This window comes from Palaemon carinicauda, chromosome 38 (genome assembly GCF_036898095.1).
Source record: "Palaemon carinicauda isolate YSFRI2023 chromosome 38, ASM3689809v2, whole genome shotgun sequence".
Classification (NCBI taxonomy): Eukaryota; Metazoa; Arthropoda; class Malacostraca; order Decapoda; family Palaemonidae; genus Palaemon; species Palaemon carinicauda.
This window is the reverse complement of record NC_090762.1, coordinates 29,051,383-29,076,005: the sequence shown is the minus strand read 5'-3', so window position 1 is coordinate 29,076,005 and position 24,623 is coordinate 29,051,383. Positions and strand designations below refer to the sequence as shown.

The window sequence follows — 24,623 nt, the reverse complement described above, 5'->3', positions numbered from 1 at the left end:
AAACCATGGATCTCGCCCACTCTCTTAGCTGAAGCCAAAGCCAACAAGAAGTCCGTCTTGAGCGTGAGATTTCTATCCACTATGTCCTTCAAAGGTTCAAATGGTGGCTCACTCAGCATTTTCAGAACTCTAGCCACATCCTATTGCGGCACCCTGGAGGCATGGGGAGGACAGGTTTGCTCATAGCTCCTGATGAGCATAGAGATGTGCCTAGAGGAACCCAGAACAATGCCTTTCAGAAGGAAAACTTGGCCTAACGCTACACGGACTCCCTTGATGGCTTGAATTGACATGCCCACCACGTCCCTGAGGTGTACGAGGAAATTTGCAATGTCCGCAATCGAGGCTCTTAAGGGCTTGATGTTTCTGAAGGCACACCATTTCGTGAAAGTGGTCCATTTTGCCTGGTACACCGCTGCCGATGAGTGCCTCAGATAACGAGACATTCTTTCAGCTGTTCCTGCCGAATAACCTTCTTTCCTCAGGAGCCGCTGGATAACCTCCACGCGTGAAGGCGCAGAGATCGGGGATTGTCGTGGAACCTTTGGAAGTGTGGCTGCCTCAGGAGATATGGTCTGTCTGGCAGAGACCACGGGGGAAGGCACGCTAGCTCTTTTAGATCCGCAAACCATTCCCTCTCCGCCCAACAAGGCGCTACCAAAGTCATCCTTACATTGTGAGCCGTCCTTACTCTGTTGAGCACTTGCCTGATCAATGCGAAGGAAGGGAAGGCATATACGTCGAGATTGTCCCACCTGTGTTGAAAGGCGTCTTCCAATGCCGCCTTTGGGTCTGGGACAGGAGAACAGAATACGGGGAGTTGTGCATTCAGTCTGGTTGCGAAGAGGTCCATCATCGGCGAACCCCACATTTGGATGATGAGTCTTGCTACTTCTGGGTGAAGGGACCATTCGGTCCCCACCACCTGGCCCATTCTGCTGAGTCCGTCGGCTAGGACATTCCTCTTTCCCGGAATGAATCTTGCTGTTATTACGACTTGTTCCGACTCGGCCCAATCCAGAATCTCCAACGTGAGATCGCACAACTCCTTCGATTTTAGACCGCCTTGCTTCTTTATGTAGGCTACCACTGTGGTGTTGTCGCACATTAACGCCACTTTGTTTCCCCTTAGAAGACCGACAAACTGAAGGCACGCTTTCTGAATGGCCTTCATCTCCAGGACGTTGATATGCCGAGTCTTTTCCACCTCCGTCCAAGAGCCCATTGCTGACTTCCCGAGAAGGTGAACTCCCTATCCTTCCTTGGAGGCATCCGTGAAGAGGAGCATCTCCGGGGGCTCCGCTGCGAAGGGCATCCCCTTGAGGGTGTTTGCTCGGTCCCTCCACCACTCCAGGGATTGCCTCGTCTCTGGAAGAACAGGAATTATTTAGTAGGGTGAACCTACCTGGTTCCAGAGTCCCTTCAGGTTCCATTGGATGGTCCTGAGTTTCATTTTCCCTTGGGGAACCAGCTTCTCCAATGAAACTAGATGGCCTATCAATCTCTGCCAATCCTTCGCTCTCCTGGGCTGTCCTGATAGGAAGAGACGGAGGACCTGGTCCAGGTTGTTCAGCCTTTCCTCTGATGGGAAGATTCACTAGTCGGGAGTCTAGAACCATCCCCAAGTACGTCATCCTGGTGGAGGGAGACAGGTGCGACTTCTCCAGGTTGATAGTGATACCCAGAACTTTGCAGAATTGCAGTAGCTTCGAGCCTTGTTCCTTCAAAATTGCCTCTGAGGAAGAAAGGAGCAACCAGACGTCCAAGTAGCGAATCAGACGAATTCCCCGTTCGTGAGCCCATACGGAGACAGTCATGAAGATTCTCGTGGAAATTTGGGGCGCTGTTGACAGGCTGAAGCAAAGAGTCTTGAATTGCAAGACCTGGGTATCCCACTTCACCCAAAGGTACTTTCTGCTGGAGGGGTGAATAGGGATCTGGAAATAGGCGTCCTTGAGATCTATGGATATCATGAAGTCTCCTTCTCTCAAGGATTCCAGGACCGACTTCAGGGTGTCCATCTTGAAGCTGGTCTTGCACACAAACTTGTTGAGGACCGACAGATCTATGACTGGTCTCCAACCTCCCATCGCTTTCTCCTCCAGGAAGAGGCGGCTGTAGAACCCTGGACCCGGTTGTAGTACCGTTTCCATTGTCCCTTTCGTTAACATAGTGGAGACTACTTCTTGTAAGGCCTCCCTCTTCAAGGGGTCCTTGGGGGCTAACCTCTCCACCTGACTTGCTGGGATAAGAGGTGGAGGATTTGCCAGGAACGGAAGCCTGTACCCCTCTTTCAACACTGTTACCGTCCAGGGTTCTGCACCGTGATTCTTCCATGCTTGCCAAAATTGTTTGAGGTATCCCCCTACCTGAGGCTTGGGCAGGAGTGGGGGGCCTCTCACCCTACCTCCTTCTGGAGGAGCGACCTGATCGTCCTCTCCTGGAAGCTGAGTGGGCTGTTCTATAGGAGGCTGGGGCTGTGGGAGCGCCCCTGCGAGAAGGCTGCGAAGGCTGAGACCACAGGGATGCTGGGGCCTCTCTCCTCACCTAGTTAGGGGAGGCTCGAGATGTCGACGGTCCATCCGGTGGAGGCCTTCTGTAAGTGGGCCTCCTCATGGCATGAGGTCTGGGAATACCCACTTCCTTCCATTTCAGAAGTTTCTCAACCACTTCTTCTGTCTGTTTCAGGGGAAAGAGTCCGTCACCCCACACAGGATGGGCAATGTGGAGGGAGCGAGAACCTCCGTCCTCCGTTTGCCTTTCTTCAAGGGGGGCGAGGCTTCCGTGGGTTTGCCTGACGGAGGAAGCCGCCCCTCTATATTGCTCGGCTGAGCTAACTCGACAAGGCTGCCCGTCCGAAAAGGTGACTCCCTCCGCTGGGCGGGTTGAGACGCCTGTTTCGAGGCCTTACGCCTGTCCGAAGAGCCCCTTGGGTCTTTGCGAGAGTCAACTCTATGGCTGGTGGAGGCCCTTCTAGGAGGACTGTCTCCGGGAAGCCAACCCGCAGTGCTCAGGAGAGTAATAAAGTCCGCGAGCTTACTGCGGTGAACTGCTCCTCCTGGCTTTCCTCCTCGGGGACCTTGACCGCTTCCTCCCATGTCGTGACCTAGAGCGTGACCTCGAGGGGGAGCGCCGTCTCCTGGATCTGTCCATCCTTCGACGGTGTCTTCTCCATGCCTCATCCTCCGACGACAACGATGAGCCTGCCTCCGAGGACTCTTCCAGCGAATGGTGAAGTGGAAGAGCTAGACAAGGCTCCTCTAGGATCTCGAAGTACCTCCTCTGCTGTACGGGAAGAGGTGGGAGGAGCTTGTTGGTGATACCGGAACAGTTGGAGGAGGACATCTCGGAGAGCTGCTGGGAGATCTTGTCCCTGGTACTCTTTACCCCTTGAGACCAGGGCAGGGCTGCACTGGTCTTAGAGGGCTTTTGAGTACCAAAGACATGGTCTAAGACCGTGTCTTTGCCCTCTCGAGGAGGAATCTCTGGGTCGGAAAACCCGTTGAGAGCCCTCATTAGAGTCAGAACTTGCTAAAATGCGTGTTCTGACTCTTGCTGGTCTCCTCCTGTTGTAGGACTTGCAGCGAAGTCTCCTTCTATCCCCGAAGGCTCTTCTTGGGGAGAATCGCAGACATTCCCTGAGTGGCTAGCTGGCTCCATCCTAGCCCTAGTGGAGGACTTAGGCAATGTTTTGGAGTCTTTGGATTCCTTCCTGGGAAGGATGTAAGACTCCAACATTGAAGAGGGTGGCACATTCCTTCCCTCTATATTGCTCGGCTGAGCTAACTCGACAAGGCTGCCCGTCCGAAAAGGCGACTCCCTCCGCTGGGCGGGTTGAGACGCCTGTTTCGAGGCCTTACGCCTGTCCGAAGAGCCCCTTGGGTCTTTGCGAGAGTCAACTCTATGGCTGGTGGAGGCCCTTCTAGGAGGACTGTCTCCGGGAAGCCAACCCGCAGTGCTCAGGAGAGTAATAAAGTCTGAGAGCTTACTGCGGTGAACTGCTCCTCCTGGCTTTCCTCCTCAGGGACCTTGACCGCTTCCTCCCATGTCGTGACCTAGAGCGTGACCTCGAGGGGGAGCGCCGTCTCCTGGATCTGTCCATCCTTCGACGGTGTCTTCTCCACGCCTCATCCTCCGACGACAACGATGAGCCTGCCTCCGAGGACTCCGACGACTCCTCGTAACAGATCCGAGAGGCGGGCGCGTACGTTTTCACAATTTTCTGAGTTCCAGATGTCGAAGGCTGAAGAAAGACGTCGGGAACTGCTGATGGAGGGGCTGGGAGAGAGGTCAGACGATCAACATTCTGGAACCAGGACCCAAGGCCGTCCTCCCCCCTCAAAGGTGACCTACAGGGAGTTCTCGGGGGCCCCCATCCGAGGGGATCTTCCAACAGCGAATCTTCTTTTCCTGGGGCTCATTCAGCTGCGGAGGTGCCTGAAACATAAATCCAAGAAGCTGGTGAAGATACAGGGACATCTTTATTCCACAGAGGGTCGTCCGAAGAGACGTGGCCCCCCAAGCACAAGGGCATCGTCTTGCGGACCCTCACTAATAGGACCCCCACTTCCCTGTAAAGGATCAACAACCCCAGAATCCCGAAAACACGACTCCTGGGGAAGAACCATTGGTTTCTTCCTCGCAACGGACTTACCTCGTCCCCTACTCTGGGTAGAGGATGAAGAAGGAACCCTGTCAGACTTCCCTCCTGTAGACGTCGCGGGCGAAGAAATGCTGGTGTTCCTGGGCGAACGTTTAGATGACTTCTTCGTTCCAAAATATCTCAGCTACTGCATCCCGACGTTTCAGGATGGTATTTGCCCACAAGTTCGAGACTTGGTGGGCCAGAAACTCGATCCTGCGAGTACCTGAGAGAAGGAAGGTTTCCATAACTTTCCAGGTACGTTCCTTGGAGAAATCCTCAGAACGTATCAAGATACCTAAGGTCCCCAACCAGATATCGAGCCACGAAGTAGCTTGCATAGCACACTTCGCGACCGTCTCCTGATTGAGGATCTCGACTGCCGAGAAGGAGACCTGCCAGTTGGAGTCTCTCTCAAGAGGGATCCCCCTGGTTAGCTCTTCCAGCGAATGGTGAAGTGGAAGAGCTAGACAAGGCTCCTCTAGGATCTCGAAGTACCTCCTCTGCTGTACGGGAAGAGGTGGGAGGAGCTTGTTGGTGATACCGGAACGGTTGGAGGAGGACATCTCGGAGAGCTGCTGGGAGATCTTGTCCCTGGTACTCTTTACCCCTTGAGACCAGGGCAGGGCTGCACTGGTCTTAGAGGGCTTTTGAGTACCAAAGACGTGGTCTAAGACCGTGTCTTTGCCCTCTCGAGGAGGAATCTCTGGGTCGGAAAACCCGTTGAGAGCCCTCATTAGAGTCAGAACTTGCTAAAATGCGTGTTCTGACTCTTGCTGGTCTCCTCCTGTTGTAGGACTTGCAGCGAAGTCTCCTTCTATCCCCGAAGGCTCTTCTTGGGGAGAATCGCAGACATTCCCAGAGTGGCTAGCTGGCTCCATCCTAGCCCTAGTGGAGGACTTAGGCAATGTTTTGGAGTCTTTGGATTCCTTCCTGGGAAGGATGTAAGACTCCAACATTGAAGAGGGTGGCACATTCCTTCCAATACCTGACTGTGTGGAACTCTCAGTGCGAAGAGAGGTTTCCTCCATTGGTGCCATGGGGGAAAGTCTCTCCTCGCGTGATTCCCTTAGAGACGGGAAATCTTCGTCTGAAAGGGAAGGAGAGGCAGTCCGAGGAATTGAAGGAATTTGCCTCGAAGGTCTGCCTGGAGTCAGCTTCGCCCTCGGGGAAGTGACCGCGTCTAGAGGTAGAAGAAGCCATGGTTCCGTGTCCCAATTCAGAGAGGACAGGCTTGAAAGCCTGAGTTACAGCTCTGATCAGGGCACCGAACCAGGGTTATTGGCTGACAGACGCACTGTCAGACATACCCCTTAAAGGGAAAGGGACTGAAGGAACCCTGGGAGGAGTCCCTGGAATAGGTAGGTTCACCTGTGGTAGCTTTGGGATCCTGAACCCCTCTGGAAGTTTCCCTTCTCCCACAATGCGCAGTGGTATGCGCTTGTGGGGAGGGGAATGAGGCGATGGTGACCTTGCCGGATGTCGTTCCTTGTGATGCGTAGGCTCGCGCGCGGGAGAATATCGGGGCTTGCGCACGGGAGACTGGTGGCGCAGCGCGCAGGAGAATATTTGTGCATGCGCGGGCGCGCGGGAGTGTTCACGCACATCTGTAACAGCTGTAGGGCGCACGCTGAAGAATGTCCCCTAGCGCGCGGGCGCGCAGTAGAATGTTGGCGCGCAACCCTAGGAGAGGGTTGGGGAGCATGCACATGGCACACGCGTATATCCTAGTGGATGCGTGCAGGTGAGCGCTGGCGCGTTGGTAAGGGATGGCGCGCGGGTGAAGGCAGCATGGCTGACTTGTCTGTAGGCCTGCTATCAGGATAAAGTTGGCATGCAGGAGAGTATACTGTAGGGCGCGTATGCGCACATGCAGGACAATGTTGGCACGCGGAAGAGCGCTGGCACGCAGGAGAATATTGGTGCGCAGGTGAGTATTGGCTTGGAGGTGGGCGCTGGCGCGTAAGAGATCGTTGGCGCGTATGGGCAGTGTACGTAGGCGAGCCCTGGCGCGCAGGAGATCGTTGGCGCATGTGCGCATGAGGGCACACATGGCACGTGGTAGAGCTACGTTTTTGTTGGAGCATATGCACATGTTGGTGCGTACGCTCTTGATAATACCCTGTGTCATGGTGAGAAGGAAGATCAGCGTGCTGCAGTGATGGGGCCTGACGAGTTACTGATGAGCACTTGTCAGGTTTCGTGGGCGCGTAGATTGTTGGCGTGCAGTAGCACGTTCAGCTGGAGCCTTGTTAGGCCCATGCAAGAACGGCGACGGCAGGTCTGTCAGGTGGAAGGTCGACGTGTCCTTTAAAAGGACAACCTTCCACCGAAGGAGATCGCAAACGATCTGCAGAGAGGTCCAGGACCAATGCAGGAGCAGTGACGGATGATCCGTCTAGAGGCGCCTCCTCACCGCATGTGGAGGAAGGCCTCTATGGCTAAGAAGAAGGCGAGCCTTCTGACGGATGAGCCATCTGGGGGCCGTTCGATCAGCAAGCTGACCTTCAGCAGTCTTCTGAAGAGGAGTCTATGTAAGTGAACTCCCCCGAGGGAGAGAAACACTATCAGGAGAGACTGACGATGGACTTGATCTGGAACGGGGAAACTAAGCCTTCAGCTACCGTAGAGTCTGGAGTGGAAAGGAGATGGGTGAAACCTCATTGGATACCTCTCACACCACAACGTCGACAATAGAGAGGATCAACCTCTGACGGTGACGACGATTGCTTGACAGCAGCACCCAATCGGATGTAATCAAGCAAAACCTCCTTGGAGGGCGAACCTGTAAGCCCCAAGGAGGACCAAAGCTGAAAGGGGGAGGTTAGTGACATGTCCTCCCCCGGGGGGAGAGGTGGAGCTGCTTCGCTAGGGGAAGCAATGTCATCTCGCGAGACCCCGAGGTTGGTTAGAAATAATTCAGTCTACGCTACTACTTGACGGTCTCTCGAAAGAGACTGACCGAGTGGGAGCTTCGGAGGAGGCTTGGGCAACGGAAGAAGAGGCCTTGGCTTTTTCTCCCTTCGAAGCAACCTTCAGAGGAGAAATATCCCGTTTGGACTTCTTCCGTTGTCGAGAAAACCTCTCCCACTGGGACCCACTGGGAGGCAGACCACTCCCTACACTTGTTGACACTATCACACCGTTGGCACCTACAAGAAGAACAAAGGGCGTGAGGATCAGTCTCAACCGCCGACATGAACGTTCCACAGGGGCGGTCGGGAAAACCAGGGCAGGTGCGCATGGTTGCAGAGGCCAACTTCACATACACAGTAACTAGAAAAAGAAAGAAGAAAGCGTTAATGGCTGCCAATATGAAGGCGAGGATGCGAGCGGACACGTCCGACCACCATCCGAGCCGAGAGCAAAGTGGGCTCAAGCATAGGTGTGTGAGGGGGGGGGGGGTGGTTAGCAAGCTACCCTCCCATATCCCCGCTAACTAGCGGTGTGGGTAGTAAACCCTCGTTAAAAATTAATGGCTCATCACTTCAGCTAAAATACCCCTATTAAATAGCATGGTTTGTATTCCAGTTATGGAACAAACTCATAAAAGAGTGGTTTGCCCCAATAACCATGGTCAGAAATGCATAACACACAAGATAGCGAGTAGGAAAAATATATGGTTCATGTATTTGGATAGAAATTAAAGTATCATATATTTACCGAGAAAGGAGTTTAGCTTTTCATCCAGTTCCTTAATCGTATTGGTATTGATTATGGTTTGTAACAGGGAGTAAGACGTGTGAACTCCACCGAGCCAAAATAAAAAAGTGACAGCTTGTTACTGGAGTAGGTGTGATCGGGGTAGCTGGTGCAAACCCCACTCCCCTTCTGCTATCTAACGGAGGGTAATTTCACCTTGTATAAAGCTTTCCGGCTAATCTCAGGTATTGCCAAAATATATCTACACTGTAAAGAACGTAATGGTTTGTATACAGTGTCAGACCATGCATATCTATTTTAGTCTTTGTAGTTCGTTGGGACAGGTTGAAAAATGACAAATTCGTAGATAATTTGTATTTTTCCTAACTATACAAACCTTAGCTATTTACATGGGATGATTACTCCGGCGTAGCTGATTGACGAACCATAAGAATTTTAACGAGGGTTTACTACCCCTCCGCTAGTTAGCGGGGGGTAGGGAGGGGTAGCCTGTTACCCCTCCCCCTCACACACACCGGTGAAAGGTTCACTTTACTTAGATGTAGGACTTATCTTGGGGGACAGGGCTGGCGGGCAAATATGTGTAAATAGCTAAGGTTTGTATACTGTAGTTAGGAAAAATAAAAATTATCTACGAATTTGTCATTTGTTCCATAACTGAAATACAAACCATGCTATTTACATGGGGTGACTTAACCCTTAGGAAGGGTGGTAAGTCCCGGCCATACTGGCTTTGGCTTGCCCGGGGATTCCATATTCGAGCGATCAAGTACTCGGACAATAGGGAATCCCTGCTCCTCGCTGGCGGTTGTGAAACTGCCGCGGCCTACGTAAGGTGTGTGCGAAGGTGAAAAGTGACTTGTCCCAGGCAGTTGCCCTGGAGTCCCTCAGAAGGAAATCCAGGCTAGGACTCTCCCAATACCACCTCGTCAGGGTATGGGGACATGACAGTATTACACCTAATACTAAGGACACAAGGAAGCATGGTCTACCTGCAGTGGTTTGAGGTCAGCTGTGCAGAGAACCCAGGATGCTGCTTTCTCCATGGGAGGAGAGGATGAAGAAAAGAATAAGGGCCAGACAGATCTTTTCATTCATGCAGACTAACACCAGGTAACAATGCCCTCAACCTTCTGCTACTTGTCCATCAAGGAGCCTGAGGTTTAGACCAGCTGTTGTGAAGCCACCACAGGGCCGATAGAAACGTATCGAGCCTCCTGTGGGTCATGTCTTGCAGGTAAGGGGCTGAGAAGATGGTCTGATGCTTCAACATCCCCGCTTGTAGGACCTGCATCACTGAATGATGCTCCATGAAGGGCAGGGACGTAGCTACGCCCCTGACATCATGGGCTCTAGGGCGATGCGACGGAGAAGGGTCAGGATTCAAGGCCGGGTGTAACACCCTGCGAATCCGGGCCGAGATGGTATTCCTGGAGACCCTTCTCTTCATTTCCCAGGATCCACGAACGAGGCTTAAGCCCGGGGACGAACTGCAGCCGTTCTCTTAAGACCCCACCTCAGACTCCCTACCAGCAAGGTAGGAGATGGTCTGGGTCATCTGCTACAGGACGGAGACTAGAAACCTGGAAAGAGTCAAACAGCGGGTCCGGCACTCTCAGGTTCTGAGTCTTGGCAACAAACCTCAGGGACGAACCTGAATGTTGCCTCCCCATATCCCCCTGAATGGGCGAAGTCATATGAGAGACCATGTGACTCGCTTGGCTGAAGATAAGGCTAGCAGGAACACTGTCTACCCAGTAAGGTGGTGATCTGGGGCCTAACGTAGTGGTTCGTAAGGGGGTCTCTTTAGAGACTTGAGGACTCGAACCACGTCCCAAGGAGGAGGTCTCACTTTCGACTGAGGGCAGGAGAGGACAAGGCTTCGCATGAGAAGGAAGAGCTTCAGCGAGGGAGAAATGTGTATCCCTAGAGCCTGGAGGCAAGACCTAAGGCTGAGGGATAGCCTTTCACAGCCGAAACTGAAAGGCACATTCCATCCCGCAATCCCACGAGGAGCTCCGCTATTGCTGGAAGCGGCATCATGTGGAGGGATACCCTCTCCACGACATCGACCACAGTAACTAGCCCCTTCGCCTGGGAGACTACTGCGGAAGATTTGCGCAGGTTTCCAGGCCTCCTTTTCTTAAATTGTTGCGAAAAACCTCTCTCTTTGAGGAGATGCTGGATAGTCTCCCGGCGGGAAGTTGGAGCAAGTTACGGCTATGCGGAGGATAATGGAAGTGGCTGTGTGAGTAACCGGTGACGTGGGGGGGGTTCCCTTGGAGGCTCCGTAAGAAGTTACAGAGGGACTGGTGAGCCACCTGCGAGAAGCCCTAGCAGAGCTAGGGAGGTCATTGAGAGACTGACCGATACTCTGGTCCTGTAGAGTACTCTCCTCATCCGCCAGAACGGGGGAAGGCAAACACATCGATGTTGTCCCACCGTTGCTGGAAGGCATCCTACCAGAGGGCCTTGGGGTCCGGGACCGGGGAGCAGAACAGCGGGAGCTTGCAGCTCAGTGCTGTAGCGAGCCGGTCCACAGAGGGAGCCCCACCGAGACAGGCTTTGTAGGCTACTTGAGGATCCAAAGACCACTCGGAATGTGGTGTCCGTGTCGCACTGCTCAGACTGTCGGCGAGCCCATCCCTTGCCTGGAATCAAGCGAGCTGGTAAGGAGATCGAGGGTAACTCAAACCATCCGTGTATCTCTACCACAGGATGGGATGGCTGTACTGAAAAGTACCTCCTTGTCTGGGCAAGTAAGCCATCACAGTGGTGTTGTTGATCCTCACAACCACAGAGTAGTCCGCCAGGCAAGGTGGAGCTACCTAAGTGCCAAAAACACGGTTTCCATCTCTAGTAGGTCTAGAGAAGGTACTTCCTGGTTCTGACCACCGGCCTGAGGTCCCGTGGTTCACGACGTGGCCCCCCCCCCCCGCTTTTCTTTGACGCGTCCGAAAACAGCATCAAGTTTAGGGGAAGGACGAGAAGGTCCACTCCCTATTGTAGATCCTCATCTGCTTCCCATCCCAGGGGATCCGTCTGTTCCGGAAGTCTCCTAGGGGTCCCGGCGTCCGGGGAGTCGTGTCTCTGACTCCCCCGCGCCCCGAGTCGCCACTGGAGAGAAGTCATCATGAGGCGACTGTTGGAAACCAGACGAGCCAGGGAGGAAGGACGTAACCACATTGGGTTAGAGGATCTTCTCGTGTGGGGAAAGGTCTCGCGACCTTCCTCCGCCGTGCTATCCTGTCGCCTGAAGGGAAGGTTTGGGGAGATTGGTGTCTAAGACCAGACCTAGGTATACCAGACTCTGAGAGGGCTGCGGGGAGGACTCCTCGAGGACCACCGTGATCCTTAGAACTTGGTAAAGTCCGAGGAACTTGTCCCGATGATGAAGAAGGGATGCCTTCGAGTCTGCTAGGATCGGCCAGTCACCCAGGAAACGGAGGGGACGGATGCCGATCCTGAGAGCCCGTGAAGAGATCAGAGTGGAAGCATCGGTGAACTGTTGAGGTGCTGTGGAGAGACCGAAGCACAGCACCTTGAACTGGTATATCCGCCTTCCAGGCAAACTCCAAAGTACTTCCTTGAGGACGGGTGAACCGAGATCGTAAATATGCGTCCTACCGGACTAGTGTATACATGAAGTCTTGTGGTCTCACCGCAAGACTGACCGCGTCTGCTGTCGCCATGCTGAACGGAGACTGTTTGACAACTCTGTAGAGTCGAGAAGAGAAGGAGACGATTAAGGAGAACTCGGAACCCGTTAGCCACCTCTTGGAGGGAGCATATCTCCAACATGGACTGGACTTCCGCCCGGAGGGCTCATACCCTCACCGATCCCTACCCAGGGAGGAAGGAGGGGCTCGATACCGACCGGGACTGTTGAAGGAGACAAGCTCGGAGAGCTGGCCCTCGGCCTAGCCTCCGGCGCTCTTCATTCCCTGAGACCAGGACAAGCTGCACTGGCCCAAGGAAGCCCTTGGGTGAGTAGATTCGGTCCCAGACCGTATCCATCCCTTACCGAAGAGGAATCTCTGAATCTGGGGTCCCCTTGAGGTTTCTCCTGAGGGTCAGAACCTGCCAGAAGGCAAGTTCCGACCCCTGGAGCTTCTCCTCCTGATGGATTGGCAGCAAGGTCTCTCATCCCCGGAGGTTCTTCCTGGGGAGACTCGTAGACATGCCCCAATGGTCCATCTGGGTCCTGTCGGGTCCTTGCGGACGACTGGGCCTTAGGATCCCTCCTAGGAGGGAAACAGAACCCCAGCGATGAAGGATGTAAGGCTTTTGCCCCCTCCGCACGAGAATATTTCTCAGGAAGAGGCGGGGATTCTCCCTATGGAGTGATGGGGGAGAGAGGACCGGGTCTTCCGACCCTCCTGGGGATGGGTAATGCTCATCCGCCAGGGAGGGGAGAAGAAGCCTGAGAAGGGCTCATCGCCTGCGTAAGGACTAGCGAAGGGACAGGATGGTCCTTGGAGGAGATACCATGCCAGGGATTCCTCTCACCCTCTTCAGGGGGAGAGGAAGCTGCTACTGATTAGTGACACTAGTCAAAAGGCACAGGCTCATCGCCAGCATGAGCGCTTTGACGACGGCGTCCCACCAGGGATGCCGACCGACCCTCATGCTGACAGGGAGTCCCTATGGAGGGAAGAGGATCGTTCGATCCCCTGGAGGAGTTGACACATGAGGGTTCGCCCGTAGAGAATCTGCAATGAAGGAGAAGAGACCTTTGACCTGTCCGGAAACCTCCCCCTCTCCAGAGAGGGCTCTGCTCTGCGCTGCGGGGGAGGGAAACGCGAAGGTGGCCAGACCGCCATAAGCCCTAATGTAATCAGGGCGCGATCGTGTCGGAGAACGATGCGCCGATCACGCTGGTGATCGCGCGAAAAGCATAGATCTGGGTAGCGCGTGAATAAAACATGTGTAGCAGTATAACCGCGCCCGCATGCACGCGAACCCGCGTGATCGTATCGGCGCTCGCGTGAACAATCCCCGCACTTCCATGGGTATGAAGATCGCTGGCGCTTGTGAAAGATCGTGGGCGATAGAGTGGGAAACCATCCCAGGCGCGAACGATCTCGGCGATAAAATATCGCCGGTGCTTGCGTGTGGGAAACCATCCCACGCGCGGAAGAAATAACGCTGACGATCTTCGGCGCCTACGCTTGTATGAAGATCGTCGGTGCTAGCTCGAGAGAGGATCGTCGGAGACAGTGAGCGGGAAACCATAGGTGCCCGCGCGCATACGATCTCCAACTATGTAAGACGATCGTCGGCTATTCGCGCGAGCACGGACGATCTTCGGCGGTCACGCGTGTGCGAAGATTGTCGGCGCTCGAGAGAAGATAGTCAGCAATCGTGCGCGGGAAACCTCGGTACCCGCGCGCGGACGATCTATGCGATCGCGCGCGGGCAACCATCCCACCTGTGGATGAACGGAAAAAACACCCGAGGACGAGCGGGAAACCGCGCGCGGATGATCCGCGAAGATCGTGTGAGCCTCAATGGACGCGCGCGGGAAACCATCCTGCGCACAGACCGATCTTCGGCATTTACGAGCCCTAAGGAGATCGTCAGCGCTTGCGCGCCGGAACCGTAGATCGTCAGCGATTGCGCACCGGAACCGAAGATCGTCGACTAACGGCCATCACCGATCGTGTGCGGGACGATCCTCGGCGCTTACGCACGTTATGAAGATCGCCGGTGCTTGCGCGTATCAGTAGATCGTCGGCTAACGATCTTTGACGATCGCACGCGGAAGGGCCTCGAAGATCGCTCGCGGGAAACCATCCCGCTCGCAGGCGATCTTCAGCGCTTATGTGTTAATGCGTATCAGAAGATCGTCGGCTAGCGATCCTCGACGATCGGGAGCGGTAAAACCGCGGAAGGACCTTGAAGATCGTACGCGGGAAGCCATCCCGGGCACGGGCGATCTTCAGCGCTTACGCGCGAGTGAAAATCATAGGCCCCTGTGCAACAGAAGATCGTCGGAGAGCGCGCACGCGCACTTGGTTGAAGGATCAGCTAACCCGTTAATCAAGAACAGGGATGTGTCCCTAAAAGGGAGGGCATCCCCTGAAGAGGACCAGGAGGTCTGCATCAGTGCCGACGATCAACTGAGGTACTGTACTGCTAAATACTCCGAGGAGTGGTCTCTGAGAGGTACCTTTCCAGCGAACGGGAGAGGTGTCCTTTGTAGAAGAGACTTAGAGACACCGTAGGCTGAACCGCTGGTGAGCGCCTGTGCGCTATTTCAGCAACTCCAACGATGTGCGCAAATGCGTAGGGAACGCTGGTAGCAGCCTAACTGAATACTGGAACAGGGTGTCTCTGAAGGTAGTCTCAGGAACAGCAGGAACAGCAGTCGAGCGCTAGCGCGTAAGGGAACGTTGGCGCGCAGGGGATACCTGGCACTTAAGGGACTTACTCAAGGTGTGAGAAAGTCTCTCCTGCCCCGAAGGAAGGAGCCCGTTAGATAATGGGGGCGTGGGCGCCCAAGGCGCGTCAGCAGGTACACTGAGGGACGAGAGACCAAAGGTCTAACGTAGCCTGAGTAGCGAGGCCCCGAAACATTAGTTGCAAGACCCCAAAGGGTCAGCGGCGCAACGAGAAACCGAAGTTTCTCCGTCACTAATCACCGAAGCGAAGAAGTGACTAAAGTTACGAGAGCCCGAGGGAACTGCGTAACTAAAGCTCCGAGACCCCGAAGGGTCAGGGAAAAAGAGAAACCGAAGTTTCCCTGTCACTAAACACCGAAGTGCTAGTGACTGAAAAGTATGCTCTAGTCAACAGGAACAATCCTCCGAAGAGGAGTCTCTATGAGTGACCTCTCTCGCGAACGAGAGAGGTGAGCACTTCGTAGAAGAGACTGGTGATGGAGCCCCGAAAGGCCGTGAGATCAGCTGACGTAAACAGGAACAATCCTCCGAAGAGGAGTCTCTGTGAGTGTCCTCTCACGTGAACGGGAGGAGACACTTTGAAGAAGAGACAAAAGGAGCAAACCTCCAAAGAGGAGCCCTTAGTGCGGCCTCCCTCGCGAACGAGAGAGGGCCAGATTGACCTTGCAGCTGCTCAGCCCCTTGAGCGTAGCTACAGAAGCAACCGCTCAGCCCCGAGAGCATAGTCGCTAGTACCATGGTCCAGACTTGCAACCGCTCAGCCCCTTGAGCAAGTCACAAGAGCGGCCGCTCAGCCCCAAGAGCATAACCGCCTAAGGACCAGGGAAAAGTAAAAAAGGGAATTTAACTACTGTAACTACCCTGGAGGCGAACCTCCTTATCGTTCTAGGATGCACTGAAGAGCTGGCAGTAGTCACGGGGGAACTTCTAAGAGAAGGGAACGCCCCTGACGATAGCCTTGAGAGACGGCGGCGACAGCCGACTCCCCGGGCATAAACAGGACAGCTCTGCTTCGAAGGCACACAACAGGCACGAAGAAACAGCATCGTAAACTGGAAAATAAAAAGGAATAATTACTTAACAGAAAATTCCCCCGGGAGAAACTCCGAAGAGAAACCATAAGAACAAAAGAAGGTATGTGGCCCCCCTCCCCCCCGCCATGCCCAGGTGAGGGGGGGGGACAGAAAAGTTAACAAAAACAGAATTATAATATAATAATGCAACTGATTTTGAATGTTCCAAGGATCACCGACCCCCGAAGGGACGTGAGCCCTGAGCTGAAATTTAAAAACACAATTATATTCATAAAAATAATTGAGACAAATAAAACGAAATAGCGACTCGGTCCTGAGAAGCTATCGTAGGCGTAGTATGGAGTAAGAGGTGAACGACCTCAAGAAAAGGGCCGGGCTCCACGAAGGCAACCATGGTGGCCTAGGAGTGAACGGCCGTGATCAAGAAAAGATCGTGGTGGCCTGGCTAAGCCGGCGATCACTCTCGTAGACGTACACAACACACACCGCACAACACCGAAAGGAAAGGAAACTTACTATTTTCTATATACAAAAATACATATGAACACCAACAATGTTTAAATATATTAAGTATAAGAAGAGGTAAGTTAAAAAGACAAAACAATAATGGCCGTCAAGTGAGGATGGGAGCGGAGACTTCCGATCGCCATCCGAGCCAAAAGTAAAGTGAACCTTTCACCGGTGTGTGTGAGGGGGAGGGGTAGCAGGCTACCCCTCCCTACCCCCGCTAACTAGCGGAGGGGTAATAAACCCTCGTTAAAATTCTTATGGCTCATCAATCAGCTACGCAGAAATAATTACCCCATGTAAATAGCGTGGTTTGTATTTCAGTTACGGAACAAACAACTTTTTATAAACAGACACATAGAACACCACCTAACCTAGAAACCATATCCTTACTACTTACCTACCAGGGATCTACACCACCTGTGGTCCCTGTTTAGACTACCATATTCTTACTTCATCCTGTCCCAATGAACTACATTTACCCCACCATTTATTTTATTAGTTTTCTTGTTGTTATCGGCGGTTATTATCTTTGGTAATTACTTAGTTCTCATTTTATTCCATCCTAAATTCGATACTGTTGAGGGTTACGTTGGTTGATGGTAATAAAAAAAAAAAAACTACAACAGATTTTTTTTTTTTAAGCAGAAATGACTAGGTGGGACTAACGAAAATTTTGCCCCAAGCTCTGCTGATATATTCTGGGAGCCTTTGTATATCAGTGGCCACTTCCTCACACGTTCATTAAAAATGGACATCAACTAAACTAAACTTTCCCCGCTACCCTAACCTACAAGCTGTGTCCTTACCTACTTACCTAACGGGGGACTAACGGCCCCCCTGCTAACCCCCCCCTTATTTTAAGTTAGACATAGAAATACTAACAGGTGGCCGCTACCATACATACACCCCATATTCTGATTAGTCCTATCCTGCGGTGTCGATGAAAAGACTAAACGGAGTAGTCTATATGTATTATGAGGGCCATGCCCCATAACACACTTATTTTCAACCCTATCACTAGTAATATGGCAGTCTAATGGGGTCACCATGAGTCATGTAGGTAAGGAGACATCTTGTAGGATTAGGTTAGGTTAGGTAGTGTTCTATGCACTAAAGAGGTCTGTCGGTCTAAGCTACAGTTATCCTTAATATTATCATTAGCTAAGCTACAACCCTAGTTGGAAAAGCAAGATGCTATAAGCCCAGAGGCTCCAACAGGGAAAATAGCCCCGTGAGGAAAGGAAAAAAGGAACATAGAATATTTCAAGAAGAGTAACAACATTAAAATAAATATCTCCTACATAAACAATAAAAATAAAACTTTAACAAAACAAGCGGAAGAAAAATAAGATAGTGTGCCCTACTGTACACTCAAGCAAGAGAACTCTAACCCAAGATAGTGGAAGACCATGGTACAGAGGCTATGGCACTCACTACCCAAGACTAGAGAACAATGGTTTGATTTTGGTGGGTCATTCTCTTAGATGAGCTGCTGACCATAGCTAAAGTGTCTCTTTTACCCTTAACAAGAGTAAAGTGGCCACTGAACAATTTGTGCCGTAATTAACCCCTTGGGTGAAGAAGAATTGTTCGGTAATCTGTGTTGTGAGGTTTATGGGGACAGAGGAGAATATGAAAGGAATAGGCCAGACTATTCAGTGTGGATGTGTGTAGGCAAAAGGAAAATGAACCGTAACCAGGGAGAAGGGTTCAATGTAGTACTATCTGGCCAGCCAAAAGACCCCATAACCCTCTAGCTGTTCAGCGTATGTCTACGTTATTACCTTAGTCAAAAGTTGTCACCTTCACAGGAGTACAAAATACAAAAAGGGCACCAGTTTAAAGCACACAATGTCACATTAACATAAAAAATGTAGTTTCACAAGAGCGCAGTAGACTGAAATGATTAGACCAATTTTGCTTACAAGACGAATGCGTATACTAGGGGAAAATCCTTCTCTCATCACAGTGAGGCGTGTCCTGGTCAAGATAAATCTTTATATATGTGCGATTTATTTGTAAATGATCTCCTCGTGAACAATCAGTGTCGAATTTAACGAATTATCTTAATATCTACATAGATACTTAGAGTTATTGTGACTCGGGAATCGCCGCGATAACACATTAAGTTTAACAACATTTCTCTTATAATCTACCAAATGCCGTAAGACTTTAGGTTCTATCGATATGAATTCTTGTAATGTATCCAATTTTATGTTGTAATGTATCCATTCTTATGTTGTAATGTATCCATTCTTATGTTGTAATGTATCCAATTTTATGTTGTAATGTATCCATTCTTATGTTGTAATGTATCCATTCTTATGTTGTAATGTATCCATTCTTATGTTGTAATGTATCCATTCTTACGTTGTAATGTATCCAATCTTATGTTGTAATGTATCCATTCTTACGTTGTAATGTATCCATTCTTACGTTGTCATGTATCCAATTTTATGTTGTAATGTATCCAATCTTATCATACATACCAGTTCCCATTTGTGTTATCAACTGCCAAATATTTCACATATGCATTAACTGATTCTATGAGTTATCTCATCTGGCCACTAATTATTTTGATAATATTTAAATGATGTTCCAATCAATAACATCGAATCCTCATGAATAAAGTTTTACTTCGCCATAGGATGAACAGATATATTAATAAATAGTCTTACTTCGTTCATCACTATGTTAGTTTACCATCATTCCCTTTTGTTGATGTGTATAACTTTTTTACATCAGGATAGAAGAGACTCATTAACTATGGTAATCAATTCTTCTAGGAAAAGGATACTCCAAAATCAAACCTTTGTTCTCTAGTCTCGGGTAGTGCCATAGACTCTGTATCATGGTCTTCCACTGTTTTGGGTTCGAGTTCTCTTGCTTGAGGGTACACTCGGGCACACTAGTCTATCTAGTTTCCCTTCCTCTTGTTTTGTTATTCTTATAGTTTTTATAGGAAATATTTACTTTTAATGTTGTTACTATACTTGAAATATTTTCTTTTTCTTTATTTCCTTTACTCACTGGGCTTTTTTCCCTGTTGGGGCCCCTGGACTTATAGCATCCTGCTTTTCCAACTAGGACTGTAGCCTAGCATTCAATAATAATAATAATAATGATAATGATAATAATAATAATAATAATAATAATAATAATAATAATAATAATAATAATAATAATAATAATAGAACGACGTTAGATTTTGCCTAAAATTGTATAATTCCACCGCACAGAAAGCGTAAACGAAAGACTTCGCGGCAGGGTTGCCATTCGTACGATAATTATCGTACATGTACGATTATTTTGGGTCTGGTACGATGTACGATACATACCTTAGATTTATACATATATGTGTGTTTTTTTAATTACACAATTCTACTAAAATATTTTGAAATAAGTCAATCATATAACTTCTGTGTACGATAATTTAGGTTGATAAAACGAGAATTTTAAGGTTCATGTATGATAATCCAGTGGAAATAATCTGGTAACCCTGCTTCGCGGTAGCGTGTAAATATACGAAGTGCCATCTCTTGTCTCTCTGATGCATTGAAAATTTATCAATTATAACATCACGACAACAAGGTATGCATGAAAATATAACTTTTATTGCCACCAAGTGTAAGTATTTCATGAATTGGCCTCGAAATGCATTGGAAATATCTAGTAACCCTTTACTTTACTATACTTTAGAAGCACACCCCCTATATTGCCCGGAGAATAGCCCTTTACTTTACTATACTTTAGAAGCACACCCCCTATATTGCCCGGAGAATAGCCCTTTACTTTACTATACTTTAGAAGCACACCCCCTATATTGCCCGGAGAATAGCCCTTTACTTTACTATACTTTAGAAGCACACCCCCTATATTGCCCGGAGAATAGCCCTTTACTTTACTATACTTTAGAAGCACACCCCCTATATTGCCCGGAGAATAGCCCTTTACTTTACTATACTTTAGAAGCACACCCCCTATATTGCCCGGAGAATAGCCCTTTACTTTACTATACTTTAGAAGCACACCCCCTATATTGCCCGGAGAATAGCCCTTTACTTTACTATACTTTAGAAGCACACCCCCTATATTGCCCGGATAATAGCCCTTTACTTTACTATACTTTAGGCCCTGTCCATACGACCGAGCATGCCCTACGGGCAAACAGTGATACCAGACCACAATAGTTAGTAAGAATGAGGGTTAATGACGGCAGAAGCTGGAAAACCACAGCGGGATCTGGCATCATAAAGTGTTGCCTGATCCCTGCCTTTAGTTTTCCCGCTTCTGACGTCAACCCTCATTTTCACTAACTATTGTGGCCTGGTATCACTGTTTGGCCATCGGGCATGCTCGATCGTGTAGACAGGGCTTTAAGGGCCGCTTATCTGGTCCTGTACAGCATGGGAACCCTACCCTCTACAGGACTCCACGGCTGTTTTATGGAGCATTTAACATTTCACAATGCATGTTGCTAGCTTACTTTTTGGTCACCATCGAAACACTCATAATAAATCTTCAGTTACCTCTTTTGAAGCCTTATTATCTTAAATTATTTCATGGTAGTAGGTTGGCCAGGGGGTCCTTTGACTGACCAGACAGTACTACATTGGATCCTTTTCTCAGGTTACGGTTCTTTCCCTTTAGCTACGTATACACCGAATAGTCTAGCCTATTCTTTACATAATCTCTGTCCTCACACACTAGACAACACTGAGATTACCAAACAGTTTTTCTTCACCCAAGGGATTAACTACTGCACTGTAATTTTTCAGTGGCTACTTTCCTCTTGGTAAGTATGGAAGGAACTCTATAGCTATGGTATGCAACTCATTTAGGAGGACATTCCAAAATCAAACCATTGTTCTCTAGTCTTGGCTAGTGCCATAGCCTCTGTACTATTTGTGTTCCATTGGCTTGGATTGGAGTTCTCTTGCATAGGGGTGCTTTCAGGCTCAATGTTCTATCTGGTTTCTCTTCCTCTTGTTTTGTTAAAGTTTTTGTGGTTTATATAGGAAATATTTATTTTGGTGTTACTGTTCATAAAATATTTTATTTTTCCTTGTTTCCTTTCCTCACTGGGCTATTTTCCATGTTGGGGCCCCTGGGCCTATAGCATCCTGCTTTTCCAACTAGGGTTTTAGCTTAGCAAGTAATAATAATGATAATAATTATTATTATTATGCCTCGTGGGAGCCTGTTGCTTAGTCTCGGTGCCGCATATCTAAAGGCTCTAGACCTAGAGCCTACAGTAGACATGTATTTAGGTTCCAATAGTTTGAAACCATCTGTAACTATTCTCATATCAGGACGATTTGGTGGTTGCACAATATGATAGCTTATTGGGTTACTGTAAATATTTTAAACTCAATTCTTGCTTTAATCAGCAGCCAATGTAAATCAATTAGTTTTAGAGTGATCCTGTCTTTAGGTGGACACCTTTTATCAATCTTGTTCCTCTGTTTATTGTGTTTTGTAATTTCTTAGGTTGTGCTTTTGGTAGATTGTAGTAGATGGAGTTACAGTAGTCAGTTCTAGGAGGACACTTCAAAATCAAACCATTGTTCTCTAGTCTTGGGTAGTACCATAGCCTCTGTGCCATGGTCTTCCACTGTCTTGGGTTAGAGTTCGCATCCCTGAGGGTACACTCGAGCACAGTAGTCTATTTTATTTCTCTTCCTCTTGTTTTGTTAAAGTTTTTATAGTTTATATAGGAAATATTTATTTTAATGTTATTTTATTTTTCCCTGTTTCCTTTCCTCAATGGGCTATTTTCCCTGTTGGAGCCTCTGGGCTTATAGCATTCTGCTTTTCCAGCTAGCAATTAATAATAATGATTACAGTTTATTACAAGTTGCTTTACAGAATATTTATCCAGGTACTTTTTTTTTTTTTTTTTTATAAAAGCAACATTTCTTAGATGATAACCTGCAGTGAAATCTCCATTCATCTGTGCTTGCATTTGATATTCTCATAATCATTTCGACAAGACTAGAAAAGTTTCGCTCTCCAATTACTTCGGATATTGGCATAGGATCGATCGCACAGTTTGTTTTCTTTGCTCTCTTGATAATCCTTGCGATGTCTTGTGTTATGTTGTTAAATCTCATTCTTTATGTGTATCTGGTGTATCATTAATCTGATATTGAATATTTACAAATGACACGGTTATTTTGTCAATTATAAGTGGCCTAAGGTAGTTAACGCACATAGCTCCCAACAAACGTTGGTTATCATTGTCACACGGAATGTTGATAGCATCATTTATTTTCTTTGTAACTTCTTCAATAAATACGGTAGGAGATAAAATTAATTGCATTGATCACACATACACAAATCAGCTCAGCATAATTTTGGACGAGTTTAAGAAAAGATTTGCTGACTTCAGTAGTGTTCTGCCAGCATAATCAAACTCATTTCGTAGCACTCGTGTCAGCGACATCTTGGATTGCCTTTCAGCCTGAAGGTCTCTGACCTTGCAAATTGACTTAGAAATGAGAATCAAAGCAAATCACCCCGAATTCCTGGACATTGGTAGTGTTGGGGAAATTTCCACTTCTGAAGGAAGTTTATCAGAGACTACGTTCATGTGAATCAGGATTTTCGACAGTGAACATTTGAAAATTCAAATATAGGTCACGTCTAACTGACTCACCTAAATGACTGCACGAGAATGGCAGAAGGAATACAGAGCCAGCCTTCTTACTGAATTTTTGAAAGGTAGCAAAATCTCTCTCTCTCTCTCTCTCTCTCTCTCTCTCTCTCTCTCTCTCTCTCTCTCTCTCTCTCTCTCTCTCGAGCCAGCCTTCTCACTGAATTTTTGAAAGGTAGCATAATCTCTCTCTCTCTCTCTCTCTCTCTCTCTCTCTCTCTCTCTCTCTCTCTCTCTCTCTCTCTCTCTCTCTCTCTCTATAATGACAGATATAGCCCTCAGCCTACGAAAGGTTTGTGACCACTGCTTTAAATTATGACACCTGTCGTATGAATAAAATTACTAATCTTAAAGTAATTTGGTTTCAACGACATTTTAATTATGGAATGGGATGAAGCTTAGCTTGTGGAAACTGTGTTCTGGTCTCTCTCTCTCTCTCTCTCTCTCTCTCTCTCTCTCTCTCTCTCTCTCTCTCTCTCTCTGCAAAATCTGTAGTAGGGCGTCAAAGGTTAATCATAGAAAACTTTGCAAGGAATCTGTTTTTCAAGGGTGACTCAACTAGTCTTACGTTCTACTTCATCTGTTCAAGTTGAAATCCTTGTCCTGTTCTATTAGTGTTTGAAATGTAAATCTAGTATTTGAGATAAGCAGTGATTTGGTTAATATATATATATTTTTTAAAAGAAATGTGAGGAAAATTGGGTAATTTTATAACACTAATATATAATTGCATATATTTTAATAAATGTTATTTATTCGTTAATATCTTTTCAATTGTGCTTAATACATTTTGAAGTATCCTACAGCCATTAAGGCGTATGAAAATATCAACTTCAGTGTTTAGAATTTAAAAGGATATATGTTTTATACAGGGGAATTCAGAAGTTAAAAAATATCCAACTTCTAAATATGACTTTTTATCATTTAATCCTAGAATCAAATGTTGGTCTACGCCATTTTATAAAATGATGAAATAACGTCAATTAAAAACTTGAATTGCGATAAAAATTTCCACAAAAATATTAAATCAATTTAATATTAGAAATCTATATTATCTTATAATTATGAGCAACATCCCTAAGGAATTCAATTGGATCTAATATTTTAATTTCCTATAAGGCCTTTTTATATCCATTCAACAGCATCTTTATATTATTCAAGCTTCTGTGAGGCCTGTTATTCAGCTGTCAACTTTTCAAGGTATGCGTTACCTCCTTTCTGTACTTAACGTAAAGGCATCAGTCAATTTCCATATTGTGGGATGGTGCATTCCAAATTCATACTGCAAGCGTCGATTGGCTGTCTGTGCATTATTGGTCAGATCTTCATTATTTAGGGTTCGTTGATAAAGGTTGCATATCTCTGGATCTAAAATTCGGTTCATCCTTGCATTTCCACGCCTGTTCAGTCGTCCATTATCCCTAAAGCCCTGTCCACATGATCGAGCATGCCCGACGGGCAAACAGTGATACCAGGCCACAATAGTTAGTGAAAATGAGGCTTGATGACGTCAGAAGAGGGAAACTAAAGGCAAGGATCTGGCAACACTGTATGATGCCAGATCCTTGTCTTGTTTTCCAGCTTCTGACATCATTAAATCCTCATTCTTACTAACTATTGTGGTTTGGTATCACTGTTTGCCCGTCGGGCATGCTCGTTCGTGTGGACAGAACATCAGGTATTTACCAAAGCTATCAATTCATCAGTAAGAACTG

At 48.4% G+C, this 24,623-nt stretch overlaps 1 protein-coding gene across 2 annotated transcripts in view; it reads right to left on the bottom strand.

The window, feature by feature from the left end:
• Nucleotides 1-18,408, bottom strand: part of LOC137630515 (uncharacterized) — a 155,328-nt gene extending 136,920 nt beyond the window's left edge. The window contains exon 1 of one of the 2 annotated variants that reach the window (XM_068362023.1): nucleotides 18,179-18,408. The gene's annotated coding sequence lies outside the window, so the exon portion shown is untranslated. The other variant, XM_068362024.1, reaches the window with a different exon arrangement.
• Between the last annotated feature and the right edge of the window lie 6,215 nt (nucleotides 18,409-24,623).